Below are 25,515 nucleotides of genomic sequence, written 5' to 3' on the forward strand. Positions count from 1 at the left end.
TCTATATCTTTCTATCTGTTCTCTCTTCTCTCGTTATCTCTCTCTCTTTTGTTTTTTCTTTCTCTGTCTTCCCTCTCTCTTCTTCTCCTCTCTGTCCTCTCTTTCTCTCTCTTTTCTCTATTTCTTTCTGTCTGTTCTGTCTTCTCTCCTTACCACTCTCTCTCTTGCTTTAGCTCTCTCTGTCTCCCCTCTCTCCATTTGTTTCTATCTGTTCTCTCTTCTCTCGTTAACTCTCTCTCTCTTGCTTTGTCTCTCTCTGTTTCCCTCTCTCTTATCTCTTTCTCTCTCACCGCTCTCTCTCTCTCTCTCTTCTGTCTTTCTCTCTCTCACCGCTCTCTCTCTCTCTTCTGTCTTTCTCTCTCTCTCCGTTATCTTTCTCTGTTTATTTCTTTCTGTCTGTTCTGTCTTCTCTGCTTATCTCTCTCTCTCCTTCCAACTTTCTATGTTTATTTACTGAGGAGCGTTCTCGCTTGCAAACATCCTCCCCCCCCTCACTTTTGGGTGAAGTGCAGTTTCCTCCTGAGAATTATTTTAAATCTTTTCCATTAAATTTTCTTTGCTCTTTTAATTTACTCGGAGAAATGTGCAGTGCACGCACGTGCACAATTCCTCAATTAAGAGAAACAGTCCTCTTAAACAAATGCACGAGCAATTAAGATAAGTTAATAAAAAATAATGTTTGGCTCCGATGATTCCTCCATTTTATGCAAATAATGACAGCAAACAAAAGTGAGATTATTCCTTTAAGCATTTCACTCACTTATTTCAGTGTTGCCTTTCGGCATATCAATTTCAAATCCTCTTTTTCATTTATTCTCTCTCTCTCTCTCTCTCTCTCTCTCTCTCTTAAACTCACATTTAGAATTTAAATACGTCAGTTGCAGTCGAATATGTTCATAAAAATTTACTTGCGGGTATTAAACACAAGGCAGTTAATTATTTATATTTTGAATGAATGGGGTGAATGTATTGAGGGGACAAAACGCCCCTAAGGACTAAAAGAACATACGCTGAAAACTGGCAGTCTATCGACTTTTTCTCACTGGTCAATTGGCCAGGAAACTATGCAGGTCGCAGAAGGCAGTTTCATTGTGACAGTAGCGGCATTTAAGAAGTACTACAGCATATATAAGTGCTGTGCGCAACTTGGATTTTGCCATTATTTTTGAACATGAAATAATAAAACTTTTGAAAACGTTTTTAATTCCATGTTCAATATTGATCCTCGGATTTTAGAACACTTTTCCTAAAGTTGTTCGAGTCCTTTTTGTACCGCACAGAATTTGAGTCCTTTTACGCCTCACAACATGTCCGTCCGCCCGTCCACATGCAATAACTGTAGTCCCAGTGAAGAGATGAATTTCTCTCCACTAGGACTAGAGTTATTCCTATCCCTAAGAAGAAAAGGAATTTATTCCTAGAGAGAAAAAGAGTGATCCTTAAAGTTGATATAAATTATTTTTATCCTGATGATTTAGAAATGACAAGCCCCAAGAAATTTTTAAAATATTCTTCTGCTTTCCATTTAAAATTTAGGCGCACAATCCAAAGACTATTTGTGAGCTCCAACTAGCCAAAGAGGGAGAGAAAGAGAGAGAGAATGAAACGGGCATGCGCATCTGTACAGAGCGAAATTGTAAATCAGGAAGACTACAAGAAAAGCCACAAACAAAAAGGTCAACTTAAATGGAGGAGATAAAATCGGGAGAGGAAATGGAGTTCATTGTTGAGTAAGCGAACCCAGAAGCAATTTTGTTTCGCTGAAGAAGATGGACTTCTTATTGAAATGTGACCTTGGTGGCGCGTTGTGATAAGTGTAGAGAGTGGGAGGGGGGGTTGCAGGGATCTGGAAGTCCATCCTGTTACGGACACACAACGTCTCGTTCGGAAGCCCATTCGGGTATGAATAATGGATTAGGAAAACGTGGAAAGAGAGAAAGATGAAGTATGAAAGGCTAGAATGACCAAGTAGACAATTTGTCTTATTGACTCCACACCGAGGAAAGTTTATAATCACGCGCACCACGAATCCGTTGTGGCATTTCTTGATGGTTTGTCCACGTCAGTTAGGTTTGTCTTTGGAAGCATCTTGAACCATTACGATGGCGGGTGTCTTTCTCTTGCTGCTGAATTATTCATGCTTTCGGTAATTGAGATTTCTTATCACGTGAAATAAAGTACCGACTCGTGTGCAAAGTGATTTTGGTAGGCCATTTTGCTTGCTTACCAAGATCTTTTGAGTAAACAAAACTCTAGTTATCCAATATTCATAAGAGAGTCTTATACTTGGATTTAGCTGTTAAGGTTGGTTTGCCCATTTAAACCTTGATTAACTAATACTTGTATTTAGACATTAAAGCCAGATTACTTACTTATGCTTTGATTAATATCTAATACTTGGATTTAGATATTAAGGTTGGATTGCCTATTTATACCTTGATTATTACCTAATACTTGGATTTAGACATTAAAGCTAGATACTTATTTATGCTCTGATTAATATCTAATACTTGGATTTAGATATTAAGGTTGGATTGCCTATTTATACCTTGATTATTACCTAAAACGTGGATTTAGATGTTAAGTTTGACCTTGATTATTACCTAAAAATCGGATTTAGATATTAAGGTTGGATTACCTATTTATACCTTGATTATTACCTAATACTTGGATTTAGACATTAAAGCTAGATACTTATTTATGCTCTGATTAATATCTAATACTTGGATTTAGATATTAAGGTTGGATTGCCTATTCATACCTTGATTATTACCTAAAACGTGGATTTAGATGTTAAGTTTAGATTGCCTAATTATACCTTGATTATTACCTAAATCACGGATCTAGATATTAAGGTTGGATTACCTATTTATACCTTGATTATTACCTAATACTTGGATTTAAACATTAAAGCTAGATTGCTTATTTATGCTCTGATTAATATCTAATACTTGGATTTAGATATGAACGCTGTATTACTTGTACTCACTGAGCAAAAAAATTAGAAACCTTAATACGATATCTAGTAATTACTCTTTTCGACATATCCTACACATTCACAACTGGATTCAGATCTGGAGAATTAGGTGGCCAGAGTAGACTTTTGGAATATTCCTGGAACCATTAAAATAAATTTTTGGAACGATCATAATTACGTTGTCATCTTGAAAGGATCCTTCGCAATCTTAGAGGAAATGAAGCATTGCAGGGTCTTCTTGGTGTATCTGTATGAGCGGACCCAACTTGTATCAACAAAACATATCCTATTTTATGATACCACCTCCAGCCACTTGAGTAGTTGACACGAAACAGTCTGGATGCATGGATCATGAGGTTCACGCTATATTTTTGCCCTAACATTGGTGCAAAGAAGTGTAAATTGAGGCCCGTCAGACTACGTCACCTTTTTTCACTGTTCCACAGTCCTTGGTATCAGACACGAAGTAGCCTTCGTGTCTCATACTAAGTAACTTATGGTCATAGCATGTAACACTCATTTGCATACCGTATGCTAAATTAGCTATTGACACCAATTAAACGGTTTCTAATTTTTTGGCAAGTGAGCGTATTTATGCTTTGATACTCGTGTTAAGACATTAAAAAAACCGCAGCCATTACAATCCACTGCAGGATGGAAGCTTCCTCAATGATTGACGTTGAAAGGCAGAAGTTCAAGGTCTTCTCACTGTGACCAAGTAACTTTAGGTCGTCGGGAACGAGTTGATGATTAAGCTACTTGAGACAAGAAACCAGATACTTTGTTTTCAGCCTGATGTTGGTCAGCCAAAATTGCACAAAGGTTATAGCAATCCTTAAAAAGCATAATCTTTGGATGGACAGTGAAGTTGTTGCCATGCCGATGGTAAAAATTCTGATAATAACCAATCGATCTGGGATAAAGGATGGACAAAGGATAAAGTTCGTTGATCAACAGGATTCTTCCTGTTGATCGATTCGATTCAGTTCAATGGCAATGAATGGACTCTTCCATTCATTGCCATTGAACGCTGACATTTTGGATAAACTTTTAAAGTTAGACGTATCAATTATCTCGAGGCTGATAAATAACACATATTCCTCTTTATAAATGATGAATGGAGGGGGGGCAAAGAGGGCAAATGGAAATCCCTGTTTATGGGAAATATGGAACCCCTTTAACTGTGGAAGTTGACTGCGCAGAAATGAATATTTTAACATTCCTGTAACGACCATGTGAAATATTAACAGCGCATTATGGGACGTGCTATATTTCCTAATGGACGCGGGGATTACTGCGCGAACGCTGAGCCTACACGCTCGTGCATTTCGAGGACCTTAATGGAATCAAGTCAGCTGTTGGACAGTTGTAAACTTCTCTATTTGACCTCTTAATGTATTATGCATGGACACCGTGTACTTTGCACCGAGTGCCGGCCTACTGGTTCTTGTATTTCAACGCCAGGGGCCGCTGCTGGACCCACCACCACTTTGCTAGATATTCTGCTTCTGCTCTGCGCGAGATCAAAAGAAAAAGAATGTATGACGCTGATCCTCCGCTAAGATCCTCAACAGGATAAACAGGAAGAATGGTGTCTTAATTAAATCCTCAAATGAAAGAGAATTTGTTGGCAGAATCAATTTTCTTTTCGAATAAGATCCTGAAAAGAAAGGCATCTTATAAAGGTGATCCTGTTAATTCTCTCTACTCTGAGGATCACTCCTCTAAATACGATCCTATTGATTCTCTCTCTAAAACTGAAGATAAGATTACCCTCTAAAGATGATCTTATAAAGGTGATCCTATCTAAATACTCTTTAACCCTTTAAATTTGAGGATAACCATTTAAAGATGATCATATTGGTCCCCTTTAAATGTGATCTTATAAAGATGATCCTTTTGATCCTCTCTGCTCTGAGGATTTTCCTCTAAACACAATCTTATAAAGATGACCCCGTTGATCCTCTCTAAATACTCTGAGATCGCCCTCTAAATATGATCCTATTGATTTCTCTCTCTAAAAGTGAAGATGAGATTATCCTCTAAAAGATGATCTTATAAAGGTGATCCTCTAAATAATCACCTTCTAGTGACAATCCTGTTGATCTTCTCTATACACTCTACTGATCGTTCCTCTAATAATCTTTATTGGATGAGAACGAAAAAGATTTGCTGAGGATGAAAGAGATCAGTTCCCAATTGGCCTGGCCAAGTTTGGGTACCTATGCGAACTTCCATGGACATTCTGTGATCGAGTACTGTATGGACTCTTTTTCTGGCCAATGGTGGTGCTCGTTTATGAAACAAAGTACAAACTAGACCAACTACACGTAGTTCTGGTAATTAAAAATATAATCCTTAATATTCTAATTTACTGAAAAAAAAACTAAAATAAGCTAAATCACGTGGATAAAATGACTTCCACATTTTTCTGAAAAAGAGAGAGGGACTGGAGGGACAGAAGAAGACCTAAAGCGTGAGGGCGTCAGAAATAGCGAGAGAGGGGGGTTGGGAAGTGGAGAGAAGACTTAAAAACAGGAAGGCGTTATTAGAAAACATTCGTGATTTGACCTGTAACCTTCCGAGAATAAAAGTGAGCGTCCGTCCCGAGTATATTGACGCACGACGCACTCGACAGGCTTTTCTCTTCGGCATGGCTTCCTTTACACCTTCGTAGAGCGTGGGAGGATGTTTTGTTGGGCACGTGGAGCGTGAGTTGTCACAAAGTCCACCACTAAACTTGCCGCTGCCTGGCGGCAAAGGCGAATTATCGTCTGCCGACTGAAAGTGTCTACAGAACGACACGGATCGTCATTTAGCGGCTCTTGTCCCGCCGCTAGCATCTTAATGAAGTATTCAGCACGTCTCGAGCGCAGCGGACGATCCATTAGGGGTGGGGAGCATTCGTAAATTGCACCAGCTTCTTTGGCAGACTTTTAGCCGCGCACTGACAACTGTTAGAATTAAAGCGTTCTCAATTTCCGAGTGGGTTACGGCACTTAAACCCTCCTCCTCCTCTAAGTGACACGCTCGTCTTTCCGTATGCCCATTAAATCTCCGTCTTAAATTCTCCGACCAACCCCTTTCCTCGGAAGTTATTTTTCGTAATCTATTACGATAATTATGATTGTTTACACAACGCGCGGTTTTAATTACTATTGATGGAAAGAAGGGAAAAAAAATGTACCGCGTCGTTTCCATTTTTACCTTTATGCAGCCTAATGACTTGCAGACGAAAGTACAACAATAGATTCTCGCAACAGCAAACTGGCGCATGCACGCGAATGTTCATTTCAGCAGTAAACAATGCGCGCAAGAGAATTTAATCTTTTGGTGATTGTTAGCGAGTTTTGTATTGTTGAAAATTGCTGTTACCCAAAAGATAAAAACAGTTGTAATTTATTTACGCAAAATATCGCGAGTATTTGAGCAGACGATTAATGTATTAAAGCAGACGATTAATAGGAGACAAATAAAATTTAATTATCCATACGTGAAATTCAATATCCGCTACTTATCTCGCCAAATTACCGGCTCAAATTTCTCGGCAGACGATAGCCCGAAAGAAAATCGCTTTAATGCGAATATTTTTCCGTAACGTGACATTTGAAAAACATGAAATTACGATTTCTGTACGCCGGATCGCAGCGTTTGTAATATTTACCGCCGGAATGGGCAGACGAAAAAAAAAAAATATTCAAAGGAGTAATTTGTTTACAACCCGCATGGAAATTGAAGAAAATCTGTTTTATAGTCGGGCTGTTGTTGCGTTTTGCGTTGATAAGCGTGTCCGAAGATCTTCGGGCGATTACGTAGCGTTCAATGGTTCGTTTTATAGTTGGCGGTATTTGAAAAATGCAAAAGGGGTATTCACTGAGGCTTCTAAAATGCCCGCCAGAAATAAATTCACTGCGTTCTTCGCGTAGCATATTTTATTTCGTTTCTCGGAAGAATATTCGGGCGGATGAAGCCCCCTCCGACAAGGAACGCTGCCTTGCTTTGCATTTCCCGCTATTGGCTTTAATATCGAAGATGGAAATTTTGCTTCGGGTACCCTTTGGGCACTCTCATTAGAATTTTCTCTCATTACAAACAGCGATCTTATGGTTCTGTTGCAATGATCATATCGCTGAAGTGAACTGTGGAATGAGATATTTTGAGGTTTCATTCTACGTGAGTTGTACTTGTGGGTGGCATTTTGTCGTCTGCATTCGCCTGTTTAATATCAGTCAGACGCTGAAATCATTTATTTTTCATCGTCTGCTTCTACTATTTATGTGCAGTTTGCTTCGTTTTACGTTTTTGTGCATTTCTAATTGTTTGTTTCGATACAAAACATGAAGCAGACGATTTAAATATCTTCTGCTTTACATTTCGGCTGTTGATATAAATCTTTGATAATGGATTTTTTTTTTTTTTTTTTTTTTTTATCTTAGGTTTTGCGTTGTCTTATTACTTCTTATAGAGCTGCTTTATTTTAAACATGCTTTTTTCCTGCATTGAGCTGCTTCATATCCATCATTGAATTCTTTTGTTTGTTTTTCATCGTCTGCTTCACGTGCAGTTTTGTTGCTGTTTCTTTCGTTTTACATTTTTGAATATTTCTGTTGTTTCTTTCGATGTGATATATGAAGCAGGCGATCTAGATATTTAGATCGTCTGCTTCATATTTCGGTTGTTAAAACAAATCGTCTGAACCGATCAACTAACTTCAGTAGTAGGGAAATTCATGAAGGCAATGATCAACGGTGGAATTCAGGATCACTAAATGGAATTATGAAGGATACTCAGCATGGTTTTGTAAAGGGAAAATCATGTTTAACTAACTTAGCTATTTTGACAGGGTCACTCAAGAGCAGGACCAAGGGAATAATTTTGTTTTACGTTTGGTTTTGCTTTTGTCTTTTTACTTCTTATAGAGGTTTATTCTAAACGTGTTTTTTTCCTGCATCTGCAGGCTTCATGTCCATGGTCGAAATCATTTGTTTATTTTTGTGGAATGAGATATTCTGAGGTTTGATTCTACGTGGGTTGTACTTGTGGGTGGCATTTTGTTGTCTGCATTCGCCTGTTTAATATCAGTCGCTGAAATCATTTATTTTTCATCATCTGCTTCTACTATTTATGTGCAGTATGCTTCGTTTTACAATTTTGTACTTTCTGATTGTTTTTTCGATACGAAACATGAAGCAGACGATCTAAACATTTAGATCTTCTGCTTTATATTTCGGCTGTTGATACAAATCGTTTATAATGGATTTTTTTTTGTTTTATGTTAGATTTCGCGTTGTCTTATTACTTCTTATAGAGCTTTATTTTAAACATGCTTTTTTCCTGCATGAATTCCATCATTGAATTCTTTTATTTGTTTTTCATCGTCTGCTTCACATGCAGTTTTGTTACGGTTTCCTGCGTTTAACATTTTTGAACATTTCTGTTGTTTCTTTCGATATGAAATATAAAGCAGGCGATCTACATATTTAGATCGTCTGCTCCATATTTCGGTTGTTAAAACAAATTGTTTCTACTGATTTTTTTAAATTTGTATTAGTATTAGTAATGGCCACATGCTGCACCAGCCAAAAAATAAAAAATTAAAAAAAATAATAATAAGAAGAAAATTTATCAAAATCATGGAGACTATGATCAAGGGTGGAATTCAGGATCACTTAGATAGAAATGGAATTCTGAAGGATACTCAGCATGGTTTTGTAATGGAAAAATCATGTTTAACTAATCTGGTTAGCTTTTTAACAGGGTCACTCAAGAGCAGGACCAAGGGAATAATTTTGTTTGGTTTTGCTTTGTCTTATTTCTTTTTATGGAGGTTTATTTTAAACATGCTCTTATCCTGCATCGGCCCGCTTCATATCATCCGTCGAAATCATTTGTCTATTTTTCGTCGTCTGCTTCTACTATTCACGTGAAGTTTTATTACTATTCCCCTCATTTCACATTTTTGAACATTTCTATTGTTTCTTTTTGATATGGGATATAATGCAGACGATCTAAATATTTAGTTCGTCTGCTTCGCATTTCGGTTGTTAATACAACTCGATTCTACTGGAATTTTGCGTTTTTTGTTTGGTTTTGCTTTGTCTTATTACTTTTTACAGCTGTTTATTTTAAACATGATTATTTTCTAGGGTAAAGGGCCCTCTTTTATTATTGCGTTTATTCATTGGCTAATGGCTTATAAGCAGAACAAGCTTTGCCTTCACAACGAGTCACCCCGGCATTGCACTACAATACCAGTGTGAAGGCAAAATTTCAATTTTTATGGAGGAAGTGAGAATGTATTACATAAACCTAGCTATTTATCTATCATTGGCTAGCATTTGTCACGTGTGTGTGACGTCTCTCACTTCTGGCCATAAAATCTGAAACATACTGATATTTTTTAAATGTTATTTTTTTTTGGGGGGGGGGGGTTGTTTTAAGACTTCTCTTTTGTTTTTTATTGTTTCGAATTTGCGCCAAGGCGACTAAGGTCAGTGAAGCGTGCGGTGCGTGAATTTCTAAGGCCGGGATGAAAAACCGGTCTATTTTCGCATAGATACGGGTTGCTTCCACTTTTAAATTTATTGTTTATCTAAAGAAGTGATTTTCCTTTTCTATAAAATTCTACTTTTAGCATAATTTACAGATTTATTCAAGATATGTCGAGGATACATGTAAGAAAAGCGTTGCGTCTTTTCTAAGACGTTTCTGTTCTTTGAAATAAGAGCGGTTTCCATCTGACAGATTTTCTTTCTTTCATATTTTTCTGTAATTCTTTCTTTTTTTTTTTTCCTTTTCCCCCTCGAATCAATCAAATCACCCACACGAAACCACTTAAAATATTCATTGAATCCAAGGCACTAAAAGAGAATATAACAAGAGCGATAAGTTTCCTTCCGAAAACTGAAGAGGAGGAAAAAAAAGGGTATCTTCAAAAGAGAATAAAAGATGCTGTTCGTCTTTGTTTTCTAAGACAGCTAAAACAATCCCCAAGTGTTCTGTTAGCTCTTGAATTACTCCCCTTTGTCAAGTAAATAATCCATCTTGTCTGTCTCCACTAACCGAATTAATCACCCCCATTGTAAATTCCTCAGGTCCTTCCACAAAAGTTTTTGATTAATTATTCAACTTCATTTTCCCTCATTAGCAATTTGGGAATGAGGGAAGTCAGAAGACCCACTCGATCCATTATGAGCTATTCAAACTGTGGATTGATTCCTTTTTTTTTTTATGAACACCCCAAACACGAGAGGTATTAGAACCATTGAGAAGATGGAAGCAGATACTTGTTGACATTATACTTCAATTTCTGTACAGGAAATACGGATGAGGAAAGATTGTTCCAGAAAATGGAAGTTGAAGGAATAAATGAGGAAGAAGAAAAGTTGGTTCTGTGAATTTGAAATTGGACAGTCAAAGGATGTTCACTGGTTATGGCTCGTGTTCGGACTGCTTTGGTTTCTCGAACTGAGAAGATGGAATGTTTCTTACATGCATCAGCAAAACTGTGGATGGGATTTCCGGTCAATGGAAGAAGATTATTAATAAGAACACTGAACATTGGAGAACATCAGCATCAGTGGAGAAGTTGGAATACGGAGCGCCATCTACCATCACCCACATTGAGAGACAAAACTGCAAACCCAATTACAAAAAAAAACATTTGGAATGCCATAAGATGGAAACTTATATCGAAAGCCTTTGAAATGCCAGAAGTAACCGATTGACTTTCGCCAAACTTTTCCAATGAATTTGTCCACAGATGGGCAACATAAACCAAAACATCACCAGTGGATCCAGACTGACTGATACCATCCTCTCATTGATCAGAGGGAAGGATTCTAGAGAGTTTAACTTTGGATTGATTAATGACTGCTTTAGAATTATTGGGAGCTTTGGTATAAGCAATTTTACCAAGTTATTCAAACTATCTCTCCATTTCTTGAATACCACCGCAAAATATTCCGATTCCCTCATCTAACGATCAACGTTGAATGCGGGAAAGTGTTATCCAAATGTTAAACAGAAGAATTGGACGGTCTATGAGCCATTTTACTAAGTTATCGAAACTACCGATCCATTTGTTGAATTCCAAGGCCAAATGATGCAATTCCCGCATCTGACGTTCAACTTTGAATGCGGGAAAGAAATTATTTATGCTGAAAATAAAAGAAAAGCATTTACAGAAACAAATATCTTTGAGTGTACCTATAATAACTATTATTCGTCTTTAATTATTAGGATATTATCTCTCGCGCACGCGCGAACGTGTACCCACGCATACCTACCGTAACGCGGTTCCCGCGTTCTTCATCTGTCTATCTTTATTCATAAAGAAAGCTTTTTCAAGAAGAATTCTAATTAAAATTTGTGAGAAATTACAGCGAGTTCTCTTCCAGAGTGCAAGAGGAGGGTTCTTTCTGCTAAAACAACATTCTTCTACAATTTGATTATTTTCTTAGGAGTTTGGCGAACTTCTTCTTCTTTCTTCTTTCTTTCTTCCTTCCCTCTACGCGCGCACACACAACTGAAAAATTTGAAAGTAATCTGATTTAAAGAGACGAAAGTGGTATCCTTGGTAACGAGCTCTATCGTTCAAACAGATAATGAAGCTCGCCCGGTTCTTTCTCCTAACAGGATTCCATTCTCAATAAGAAATACATCCGGCGAACTGCATTAACGACTTAAGACAGAAACATGAAAGCGTCTCAGAGATGGAGAGACAGAATAAATTAGATAAAAAATAAAAGATAAGGAACAAAACAGAAGTAATATATATTAAGAAAATGACTAACGTCTCGTATTAAAAGATATATTCACTTAGAAGACTTGTTTTTTTTCAGCTTCCCGCATAACACGATTTCTCGGGTAATACGTTTAAGAGGGGCTTCGAGGGCACACGTGTTTCAGGACCCGACATGCATATAAAGTTAGATAAAAATGATTTTTACTTTCATTTCTTCCATGGTGTGTATTTTGGACTTTTTTCTGTGGACCGAATACTTTGGTAAGCTCAATAATTTTTTCTTTCCATCCTTCCTTCTTTGTCTTAAAATGTCAGCCAAGATGAAAACAGGTTCTTGAACAAGGTGTTGTGGTTGATTGTGAAAAAGGCGCGAGGGACTGATGGGATTTATCCACTCAAGACAAATTTACAAACTCCTGTCTATTGAAATGCGTGTTTCTCGGGACTCAGGTGAAGTTCCAGCAGGTTGAAGATGGTGTCCCTCCGGTTGGAAAAGTTGATTCCAACGATGAAATGAGTAATCGGTATTTCTGAAATGGAGGTTCCAAACCTTCATTTCAGAAAGGATTGATCTAGCAAGGTTGGTTATTGATATAAAGAAGCACTCCTGAAGAAAAATGCGTCAGGCTTATTGGTTGCAATATCTCAAGAAAAGACATCTGTCGAGGTATTTTTCTTTTGCTTATGGCAGAAAGGATTCTTCGATCCAGTCCAGTGCGCTGATAGAAAATTCTTCTTCGGACGAAGGGTGAGTCATTGACTGTTCGAATATGGTACCACCTCATCTTGAGTAAACTAGGAGCTTGTGGAAATTTAAGGAAGGGTTGGACAAGCGGACTTCACATGTTGAGTAAATATGGCTTCCTCGAAGACTTGTGGACCAAGAAAGAGAGAGATAGAGTGAACAAAGAAACAAGAGAGAGACAATAATAATAGATAAACAGAGAAAGTGAGTAAACGAAAAAGAGATGCAGAACGGGAGAATGACTGAAAGAGGTAGTAAGAGAGAGAATGAAAAATAGTTAAAGAAATTCTGATGTCTTCATTAAAAGATGTAAAATCCGATGTAAGTTTTTCTCAATTCGGGATGATGTCCAATGTTAGCTCGTCTGATCATTAAAGTGGCTCCAACTGTGCGAAGAAATTTAAGGCAACTACATCTGTCACGCACCCACACGCATACACGCACACATACAGACAGTTGGAAATTTCAAGGCATTCAGAAGGGAGGAGTGGGGGGGGAGGGCGATGTTTTGTTATTATAGGAAAGAAAAAAAAAAACATTTTAGGGAAATGCGTCCAAAACTTTAAATACCACACTAGTTAGAAACCAGCCAGAATTTCAACCTTTCTCACGAAGAATGATAGATAGTTTGAGGCAGAAGAACGGAAGATTAGAATTCTTTTGGTGTACATCCCGCCAATGAATACAACGGGGGTTTTCGGACGAAGAATTCCAAGAAAGAATATCGTAGCCTTTTTCAATATTTACATCTGGAAGCGCAATCGGATCATCAGTATTCAGAAACTGTTTAGAGAGGTTACAGAAAGAAAGAAAGAAAGAAAAAGCAGTATTCACGTGATCAGAAAAGCATACGATAGCTGGTTGCACTCCGGGAATCGTGATCCACAAACTGGATAGGTTGGTTGGTTAATTACCTGCCCCAAGATACAATAAAAAAATAAAACCCCTCTTTTCTGATATTTATTCGTAATAAACCAAACGATTTAATAAGTAGTTCTGCGCATGTCAAATTAACTTATACGGGCATTTATTTCGGAGGCCCGTATGTGCGCCTGAGAATATTTAAGACTCCAAAACAACCGTTTCAGTCGTGACACTAATTAGGGTTACGAAATTGATAATGGAAAACGGAGGTAAATCTCCTGTAATTACTCCTAGGAGACTAAAATGGCCTCTCCTTTAATTAAAGAGCTAATGAACCATTACATAGCGTACAATTGAGCAATTTTTTTTCGTTTATTTTTGTTTCGCGCCACAGCAGTAGTTATTTCCACAAAAATATGAGAAAAGGGCGGTAAATTTATCAGTCCACTATTCCCTTATGAATACAAATGTCGACATCAAGGAGTAACGCGAGTATTTCTAGATACGAACAGCGTCCTATTTCTCCTATTGTACTGTCGCAATTCATTTTTGAGGCTTTTCTTTCCGCGCAATTATTTGATTGTACTTTATTTAATGCAATAGCGCGCGAATAAAAACCCGGCAAATCGTAATTTTCCGCGAATATGAAGAACGTGAGCAAAATTTACAATTTCCCGGTTCCAAACGAACAAGAGCAGCGCATGCGCTGCGCGAGAAACGAGTTAGCAGCGGTTCTAACAATGAGGATGTGCTTGAAATGGACTAGCGCGAGGCATCAAAAGAAATCAACATTATTGCGTACGCGTGGTATTAAGGACGCTACCACCGCGTGCAGATCAAAAAAATCGAATTGTTGCACGCGCTGCTATTAATATAGAAATTGACACTAGCGCGAGGTATCAAATCAAAAGAAATGAACATTATTGCGCACGCGTGGAATTAAGTACGCTGTCAGCACGTGCAGATCAAAAAATTGAAATTGTTGCGCGCGCGCTGCTATTAACGTAGAAATTGACACTAGCGCGAGGTATCAAAAGAAATGAACTTTATTGCGCACGCATGGAATTAAGTACGCTGCCAGCACGTGCAGATTAAAAAAAAATTGAAATTGTTGCGCGCGTTGCTATTAATATCGAAATGGAAACTCGCGCGCACATGCGCATTAATTAATAATATCGTAGAGAGATTAGCGTAATTATGCAAATGAATCTGCGATTCGCATCACGAGTTTTAAGAAAAATCATTCTACGTAATTGTGAGCCATATTTGAATACGAATTTGTTTTATCTGATGTAATCTATATTAGAAAACATCAGTGTCTATCCATCCACCTATATTGTATCTCAGTATGTCTGGCGCTTTCTCCGATTCGGGAAAAACCAGAAAAAAAAAATAATAATAATATTTGGCACGTCACGTGATCAGAAAAAAATAAAAGTCATTTCGGCAGAAAGTTTAAATAGTAAGATCGAAATCGATACCAGCTGACTGAGGAACGATCCTACCGTAGAAAGCATCGTCATTCTCTTGTCTACAGCGCCCTCTATCTAATTATAGCAAATAAACAAATATGGGCAACCGGATATAGCACACAACTTCCACCTAAATTACTATATTTAAAGTTCGGCGACTTTTGTATCGATATTCTGATATTGGAGATCGGAAACAAACTTTGCGCGCCATTAATGTCAAAGTTGAAATCGTTTGGGACAGAAATTTGCATACTGGAACTGCTTAGACGATGTGCTACTGTTCCTTCGAATCTATTTTGATGATTAATACGATGTGTACAAGGTTGACGTCCCCCCCCCCTTCTATCGATTGGTGTCAATGCACTTTCGCCATTGATTTCGTCTGCAAACACGTGTTATACGAAGTTAAAACCCAATCAAAGTTCCATTCAAAATTAGCAAGCAGACGTTAAAAATCCGCGCAAAGAGAATCAGACGCGTATTGTTGGTCGATGCTCTTGGCCAAGTGTGCTGCTAATAATGGAAACTAGAACACGCAGCCATGTTTCCGATACGTGTTGTTGCTAAGGGCAACAAGGTGTAAAGGAGTTGTTTAATTAGAAAGCTGCAAATAAAGAATTTTCTGCTTCACTGACGATTACCTGTGGGGGTATCAACTCATCAGTCTTCACCTTTTATCCTAAGTCAACGGGAAATCTTTCAGAGAGAATCCTGATGAGTCCCCAACTTTTCGAAACAACAATAAGAGAATTTCGCGTCATTAATATAAATTTGAATTCTGCAAACTTATAGGGGTTAAGTTACTGAAAGAGGGAGTATCGAAACCATGTCCGATCAACTGTCAAAAAAGCAGACGTACATCAGCCAGCCGGTTTCTATGGAAACGGTAATTATTTTTGGCATCTCTTGGTTTCTGGCATTTTCTCTCGCTTAGAGGGATGCGATTATGAATGCAAATTATTTTCCGCGTTTAAATTACTGTTTCGTAACAGAGTTTTTAATAACTTACTTTGATACAAGTTTTTCTATTAATCTCGAGAACTATTTGCATATTGTAAACCTTCCATAAGGCGCAGATGACTTTTTGCGCGTGTGAATATGAAAAGATTTTCTTTGTTGAAAAACTTTTCGCCTTTTAATTTGAAGATAAATTCTTACCGAGCAGTTATAATGAGAAAGCAAAGTGTGTGCTGGAGAAATAAAGATGTAAATGAGGACCGGAACAAGAGATGTTTGTTACAGAAAAGTTGGTAAGTTGATATTCGAGGGCGGAATTCATTTACACACCGCTGAAGAAATGTGAAATGGATTCGGTTTCCTCTTGAGCGTGAAAACAAACATAGGTTAGTTGGTTGTCATGGATACGAGCCTATTCTTTCTCTTTGTAAACTTGTTTGATGCGATATTTTGCATTCTACCGGAAACTGTGGTTTTTCATCCCGAAAAACGGACAAACCCGCTCATAATTCGCCCGATTTACAATCATGACGTAATATTGCATCGTAAGCTTCTCTGCCTTTATGCAAATTTAACAGAAACACAAACCATTCTCCACCATCACAAAAAGACATAATTAGTAATCTGGAATAAATATGCTTCGTCAAGTATTTACTACTTTGACTCCCAAAGTGGAGATTTTTTTTAAATTATGAATTATATTCATATTATAGTTATTTATAATAATAATAATAATATATATCTTAAGGGAAAATATTGGTACGTCTCAACCTGGTGGAATAATTCTGAAGTTGTTTAAGCCCTTTCATCAGGTATTTACTACTTTGATTACCAAAATAGAGATTTTTGATGTGAAAACAGCTTTGGCGTCACCGACTAAATTTTTAAGCCTGAAGTAAAACCGATTGGTAACGAAAATGCGAGACGGAAATGACACAAACGGCATCCATCCAAAATGATGCTATTGATGGTAACTCAGTCACTAACGTTGATTCGGTAGAATAAGTAGCGGGCGTGAGTAGAAAACGTTACATCATTCATACTGAACATTTCAGACTAAATTAAAACCGATTGGTAACGAAAATTCGAGACGGAAAATGGCGCAAACGGCATCCATCCAAAATGACGCTATTGATGGTAACTCAGTCACTAACGTTGATTCGGTAGAATAAGTAGCGTGCGTGAGCAGAAAACGTTACATCATTCATACTTTTCAGACTGAATTAAAAACGATTGGTAACGAAAATGCGAGACGGAAATTACACTAATGACGTCACTTCTTAAATTGCGCTGATGAATCTACTCATTCAGCTGATTCGGTAGAATAAGTAGCCGGCGTGAGCATAAAACGTTACATCGTTCATAACTTCGGTTCTAGCTGCTCGATTTTAAAAATTTAAACGGTTTTGATTTTCTTTCGTCGTCTGCTATCAAATTGTGAAAATACCAAACCTAATTTCAAGTGTTGAAAAAACCACAGATGTTTTCATATAATAAAACATCATTTCCGAAATAATTCTCTAGTTGTTTATGTCCCTTCATCAGGTATTTACTACTTTGATTCCCAAAAGAAGCTTTTTTTTAATTATGACATTCATATTACGGATTTTTTTTTTTTTTTTTTTTGTATTGATATCTTATATATATCTGGATGCAAAATATTGGTATACGCCTCAAACTGCTGGAATAATTGTGAAGTTGATTAAGCCCCAAGAAGCAGATAACACAATGATCTTTAAACACCATCTAAGGCTTTAGCATCCTGGAGCGTTTATTTTCAAGCTCCAAATGAGTTTTTTTCGTGCGATGGAGCCTATTTGATCACTTATTTTCAAGATATCATTTAGATAAGGCTATCAGAAGAGCTTTTTAAGGGTTGGAAATAGCAGTTTTAAAAGGGTGGTATAAATGTCCATTATGTAGTCGCGTGGGCGTATAAAAACCGCTTCTTATCTTTTATCTATTTAACACCAAAAGAGAAGTCATCTTCGCTAAGATGTCAATGGCAGCCATATTTCTCCTTAACGTTTGAAAGAGGAGACTTTGCTCAGCGCTAAACGCATTCTGGAATCGCTGTTGGTTTACTTATGCCCAAAATAATCATTACTTCTCCACCTTCTCCAGAATTAAAGTTTACAGCGTTCTCTAAAGACGCACACATTACTTGGAATATCTTAGAAAAGAGGAAAGTTTCTATGGCAGAACCGAGCTCGGTTCTAAATATTCCATTTGTAGAGTACTCTACACCCAATGGGATTACCCATCTCAGATTATAACAGATAGCCCGAATCCTATCTGTTCAAATTGCTCATAAATATTATATCTGATCTCCCGATGCATTTAAGCTATGATAAGTGTCTGCTTATTACGCATGCGCGTGTGGTCCACAAAATTACTACCCATAAAGCCACACCATATGAGCTTAGTTTTTTTATTATTATTATTATCATCAATTTATTTCTCTTATGAGAACACCCAGTTACAGCCACAGGCTAGAGGGTGAACATACATATACAACTATGTTACAAAACATACATCTATGTTACAGTTATGAAATACATAATATCTGATTTATAATTATCTGGAATATAGAATATTTCAGTTATTAATTACTTACTACCGTAAACTGGTAAGAACTTAATACCATGACAATTGAAGCATACCTTTTGCTTAAACAGACACAAGTGAAAGTTTCACCGTATTTACATAAACACAAATATTTACAGCCAAACAACGTACAGCATTTGTAACCACAGGAATGACTGCGATACAGTAGAAAAAAAAAAAAAAAAAAAAAAAAAAATTGAAAGTTCAAATTTCCAGCAGTCGTCTTCTTCTGTGGGATTAGAGTTGTGTAGGTAGGACAATCCTGACATCTATTTCTTGATGAGGTCGGGTTTCCTAAATCCCAGTGGCTTGTGTCTGGCCGAACAAGGTGCTGGAACTGTATCCTTAATTACATCTGTATTTGCAAGTAAGAGTTTCTGAGAACTTCCTTTCTGTAGGATTTGCAAGTGCAGAGCTTTTCAGGATTGATATTGAGGTTGTTGAATAGCTGGATGGTGTTTGCTGGAAAGAATCTTCCGAGGCTATCTAACTGCGTAAATGCCGATTTCAGTTGTGGTTTATTTTCTGCAACTCTTCTTGGTTTTTCGCCGGGTATTTTTATCCACTCTCGGGCTTTCGGTGCGTCCAGTCGTCCCGTTAAAAGCTGAGCGAGGGTCATTATGTTCCTTGACGTGATTGTTTGTCTCCAGGGTGTGACCTCTAAATTGGAGTATAGTATAGCTCTTGAGATGGTAAAAGGTTTAGCTGAAATTCTGTTCAGCCATCTCAAGAGCCAGTATTCGAGTCCTAGAAAGGCTTTGATACTGCATTCGGGAGCTGAAGACCAGATTTGTGCCGCGTATAGGGGAATAGGAGTAACACATCTGTTGATGTATTGCTTCATCAGACCGGGGTCTCTAATACCGGTGAGCTCCTGCCTGGTTGCCCAAAGCGCCGCGTATGTTTTGTTGCGGATGTATGCGAAGTGCGGGCGGAAGGTCAGGCCTTCGTCCCACTTGAGACCAAGATCAATGTGTGACTGTGCCTTTTGGACGAGGATGCCGTTCACAAATATTGCCATTTTGTTTGGCTTTATTTTATTTGTGAAAGTCATTTGTGCCGTCTTTTTTCCATTCAACTGCAGCCCGATACAATCTAGGTACTCTTGAAGTTCTTTTATTTTAGTATTAGCCACTTGGTTGTGGTATTCAGCTGATTTCTGATCTCCTGAGGTAATAAAAAATTTTATATCATCGGCGTATGTGATGAAGTGCTTCTTGTTCTGGGCTAAGAAGGGTTCGAGGGCTATGGCAAAAAGTGTGGCAGACAATACTCCGCCTTGCGGGACACCTTTATCAACCTCATACGTTGCGCACATGTTTTCGTTTGTCACCGCAATTTGTCTGCGCCAAAGAGTGCTCTGTAATAAATGGAGGGCATTTCCTGTAATGTGGAAGTAGTCCCGCAGAATGACTATGAGAGCTGGGATGGATATGTTATCATACGCGGATGCCACATCTAAATAGACTACGTCCACCTGCTGCTTACTGTTTAGTGCTTGCTGGATCCTTAGCAGTGTCCCCATGAGGTTGGTGATGGTCGATCTCTGCGGAAGTACTGAGTGCAGGTATTCTGGCCTGTGCTTAAAGCAATGCTCGATGATGGTGTGCAGGATTGTTTTTTCAAAGATTTTTTGCAATGAGCATCCGATAGCGATTGGTCTGAAGTCTTTTGCAGATTTTGGGTTTTTTATTTTGGGGATAGGTTTTACAAAATAGCTTTTCCACAGCTTCGGGAAGTTCTCCTCCATCAAAATTCTCTGGAATATGTGTAGTAGTACATCGATGATGTAACAGCTACAGATTTTGATCATAAATAGTGGGAAATTATCTGGCCCAATTGTTGCTTTATTTGGGAGGCTGTTGATTGCACTTTTTAAGTTGTCTCTGCTAATACTGATTTCCTTTAGATGTCCATTGTTAGTGACAATCCGATTACTATTGATAGATTCCTTAAACCCCTTGATTACATCTTGTATCCTGTTATTGTTTGCTTCGCTGTCAATTTGGTTTTCCTTGAGGGGTGTTCCGAAAGTGGCTTCGGTCCATTCCTTAAAGGATGCCTCAGTCATTTTATGCGCGAGGTTTTTTTTGCTGACAATTCTTTTGCCTTTTTTTTAGTTTTGCTTTAGCCATATCTATGTGTGCCCGTTTCTTCTCCTTCATGAACCGTGCTCTTTCATGTTTGTACCGGGTGTGGTCCTCTGGATGTCTAGTTCTTTTCCATTTCCTGAACAATTTTTGCTTATTTTTGAAGATTGCTTTCAACTGTGAGTTGAACCAGGGCTTTGCCCTGTCTGATAATTTAATTTCCTTAGATGCTCCTTCTTCAGCCATATGCATGAGTGATTGTGAGAGCGCTGATAAGGCATCATCAGTGCCCAAAAGGTATAGGTTTTGCCAATTATATGCCATCAGGTGTTTCAGAATGACGTCACTTTTAATATATTTTGATGAGAAAATCATCTTTGTTTCCCTTTTTGGATGCCGAACATCTTGAGGGATGTCCCGGATTCTTCTTAAAGTGGCTTCACACGTGAGCGGTTGGTGATCCGAAGTGAATTTCATGTAGCTGTTCCTCAACTTTATATCTGGGGTATTGTAGTATATGAGATCTAGGCACTGAGTTCCTCTTGTTGCTGGTGTTTTCAATTGGATCATGTTTAAAGCATTCATTGTATCGTCCAACTCGCTTTTTGCCTCCCGATGTTTTGGTAGTGGCATATTGAGGTCCCCCATTACGATTGTGTCTGTGTTCGTGCTCAGATTTGAGGTGAGCCACGTAAGAAGCTCGGCTCTGTTTTCTCTAGTGTGTTCCGGTGGTAGGTATATTACGCCTAATTGCAATCTCCTCGTTTCCTTACCAAGAGTGGCAATGATAGCCTCGAAATTCTTCGATTGCGCCTCGAGTTCTTTGACTACAGAAAATCCTTTCTTGAAAAGAATCATTACACCGCCTCCTCTTTTACCCTCTCTTCCATTTGCGATGCAGTTGTAACCGGAGGAGTGTGCAAGGGCGTCCAGGTGTCTGTTATTATGGAGCCATGTTTCAACTAAGCATACGCAGTCATTCTCCGAGTTGAGTAGTAAGGTTTGTAGTGCGTGTAGCTTATTCGATATACTTCTTACGTTTTGCAAGAAGATAATGATCCGGTTCGAGTCTTTTGCGAGAGAAAAATTGACTGTTGATCGCTATTGGGCTCTTCGTAGGTTCGCGGTGCTGTTCCTAATTGTGGGCCTCCCAGCCCTTTCTCTATATGTCTTCACCAGCGTTCCTACTGGCCAGATGTTTCTGTCCAAGAGCCGTCCTTCACTATTTAGTGGGCAGGAGAGTATGAAAGAGGAATATGCAGGATGTCGTGTGCGTATTTGCTTGACCTCTACATCCACCCCCAATCCTCTGTCGCACATTTCTTTAATAAGATTTGGACCTGTCTGCGGATTGAGTCTTGAAATAAATATCTTTCCTCTGGTTTGTACAGAGGATATGTTAAATCTATCGGCAAGCCTCTGACTGTGTCCCGCAACACGATTAGTTGTGGTCTCGGTTCTATTGTGCTCATCATTGATTTGATTCGTTTTTTGAACCCTATAGTCCGCGAGATTGTTCTCAAACATGGATTGATTTGCGCGAGAGGGTATCGATGGGGCAGATTCACTCGTCTTGTTCTGTTGCGGTGCCTTCTGTCTAATGGTCGCAATCTGCGCAAAGATAGGTTGTCTAGTAAACCCAGCATTTATTTCAGTCGTCAATGTGCTCTGGGGGTTGTCATTGGTTGATAGGGAGAGGGGACTAGCATTTGCGAGGTCTATTCTTGTTTCTGGCCTAGTCGTGTGGTCTTTCTCAGTGGAGATTTCAGATCCTGACACTCTTAGACGCAGTAGTGACTCGCCTCCCTCATTTTTAAAGTTATTATTCCTATCATTTCTTGCTTTTCCCTTAGTATCCCTCTGTAATTTGGATGTCTGCGTATGCTGATCCGTTCGTGCCTTGTCCGCATCCTTGTATTGGGCCCTATTTTCTTGTTTTTTCATAGCTAGTACAGCAGTGTCGATTTTTCTATCCGTTAGTTGTAACTGCGCTAATAGTGTGTTCAATTTTTCCTCTAATAACTTTTGACTTCTGCTGATTTTAATGTTTTGCTCCCTTAGTTCATTGTTCTCCTCTTGGATCTCACGTAGGGCCCTGTACATCGGAGAGAGGAGCTCTGTTAAGTAATATTCGTGATTACTTGTGTAGGGTTCCGAGCCGCAGTGTTGTTTTTTCTCAGTTCCATTGTAATGAGGGCTTTCTGCAACACGCTGTACAACGAAGTTTGACATTTTTTCAGTGTCTTGGGTTCTGCTAAGAAGTCTCCGATGTTCGCAGTCATCTGGACATGCGTCGCACCCTAGTATCTCCGTTATCGAGTCACCTATGACATTAATTGGTTCTTCGGGTATCCCAGAGCAGATACCTTGAGAGGAGTCCGTAGGCTCGCGTTCGCTGCAGGCGTCATCGCCCGACTCGCCTTCGCTAGACTCTTCTTTAGATGGCTTATTTACCCGTTCACCCCCATCGTTCCCTTTCTTGGATTTACAAGTTAGACAAAGAAATTTCTTCTTCCTAGCTCGATTAAGTCGAGCTATGTCCACCGAGGAGCAACATCTTCCAATAACCGCCTTGCATCCGCTGCATTTAATAGCGCATTTGCTCACTTTTTGGCATATATTACATATTTGATCAGTTGCTTCTGATCCCTGTTTTTCCATATTTTGTAATCCAGACATGTGTTTCCCTTTAGCTTTTAAGGTCGCTCTTTCCCTAAGGGCAAAAGAAGTATAGTGAGCTACTGTAACTTTACTAAAGCCTTTCTGCCCACCTATTAAGGGGAAGTACAGCGGGAGGTATGACCTTGTAGTGATTTCGAAAGACTCTACCCTCGGTAAGCGGACACGTTGCGTTTATACGAACTAGAAAATGTCCGATCAGGTATTCGCAGAATTAATCTTTAGAAATCATATTTACCTGCATGCTTTCGTCTTCTGTTCATACTTGTTTCAAAAGCTGGAGAAGAGAGCTACCCACTGATATCAATTACAACTAGTTTAACACTTTTAATCCATACTAAATTAAGGTAAAAAGCGGAGCACATAATTCCTCAGTTAGTCGACTTCCGCCACCTAGCGGAAAACCTTTTAATTAATTAAGTACGTAATGTATTGGGGATGAGATGGTTGCTTAGGTGATTCGCGAAAGGTCAAAGGCAGGGGGGGTTATATAGAGGGCGCAAGTGTCGGATATTATGTTTCCTGCTTTGTACGCAGGTGCTGTTTTAAGGGATAGTTTTTTTTTTCCTTTATATACACATCGAGAGTTTATAAATCTGTTCGAAGACACTTTTATTTATAGTAGACTTTCGAATAAAAGATGGTTGGAGTCATGGTACATAAAGGTCTGTTTTCTGTGCAGAGATTTTTATTTTATTTTTTCTTGATGCCATTTGTTTCAGGGTCATTAGTCATGATGGGTCTTCTTCCGACAAGGTCGTATGATGGATGCTTATTGGGGTGGCTCTGAAATAGGCAGTTGGGTGATGAATTACAATCTACAGATGTGACAATTGGTGGAAAAAAACTCCTCCGTTTTCTTTTTCGTTTGTTCCAGGTACACGCTGACGGTGCAGAGAGAGAATGAAGGAGACTGGAATAGAAATAATGGAACGAAAGTAAGGAGAGTCTAGAAAAAAAAAAGGAAAAAATTAATTTAATAAATAAAAGTATAAATTTGTAAAATTTATACTTTTATCTATTAATTGTTATCATTTGAAGTGCATTTTAATTTTCAGGGAACAAAAAAAAGTCGCATGGCGCCAAATCTGGTGAATAAGGAGGATGTTCCAATGTTTTGGTCTTGTTTTTCGTTAAAAAGTCTCTGTCACTGTGACAGAGGAATGACGTGGAACAGTTCAATCAAAACTTAATCGATTGCAACGAAACAAAGACTGATCTAAGCAGAACAAAACACGATATGAATGTTGTTGACATGCGCAGTAGTAAGGCGTTGATTCTCGTTTCGTTTTTTCCGTTGTATTTGAAAGAAAGATAATTACATGCACAAAAATTAGATTATATACACAGAAAAGGCAATGGAAAAACAAGTAGTGTACTCCGTTCTTCTATCTTTCTTTCTTAGATTTCATTCGAAATACAGATGGCAAAAATCCCTCGATGTTATCTCCTCCTAAACAAAATTGCAATTAGCTCTGTTTTCTCTCTTCGACTTATCAAAAGATCTTAACCGCGGATCGTGTTTCAACTTGCGCAAGTGGCTCCCCCTGGTTGCTCGGCGATCGTAAGGACCCGTGTCGAACAACAAAACGGGGTTATGTTCCGTGTAAGTGGGCTGATGAGTGGAGAAATAACCGCGTTATCTCTGTCCCTGTCTCGGCTACTTTCCCCTTAATTAAGGTAATGAAATATGGTGTTATATCCAAAAGATGCTGGTGGCACGTGAAGTTAATTAACCCCCCCCTACACTAGATAAGCTGGCCCACTGCGGCTGTCCTTTTTCCGAAGCGAGCACTTAGACATGAGAATGATAATCACGCGCAGATCCCTTATCTAATAATCCTAATGCAGTTACACAAGCCTAAACACATATGTCTATTATCTGCTGAAGCTTACTATCCTCTTCACCAAATCAATCAGAGTGCAGGCTTTGTTGGACGAATTAATTTAAATGCGGGCAACTTGCTCTTGACTTCTCTGCTGTCGGATTTACAAGATGATTCTATCTCTTTATTGCGGCTAATAATCTTCCCTATTATTCGAACGATTTCGAATTCAATGCGCGCTCATCTTACAAACCAATGTGCATATTAATGAGCGAATAGTTTACTCTCAAATGTCATGGGAATAAAATCTCCTTTTCAGATGATTCAGTTAAGAATTATTAAAAATTCTCGGAGATGTAGGAGAGTTTAGAGATTTTAATATTTCTCATTTCGAAATCATAACCGTATCCATTTACTTTTAAATTTAATTATTTTAAATAATGATAGTCAACTTCAAAAAAAGAGGATTTATTACACCAACCTCTTTTGGCAGTTCAACGTTTCAAGAAGGTTCTCAAACTCTTCTTCAGGTAAACAATGGAGGAAACATTT

Source organism: Mastigoproctus giganteus, chromosome 12, assembly GCF_048544385.1.
Source record: "Mastigoproctus giganteus isolate SK-2022 chromosome 12, ASM4854438v1, whole genome shotgun sequence".
NCBI lineage: Eukaryota > Metazoa > Arthropoda > Arachnida > Uropygi > Thelyphonidae > Mastigoproctus > Mastigoproctus giganteus.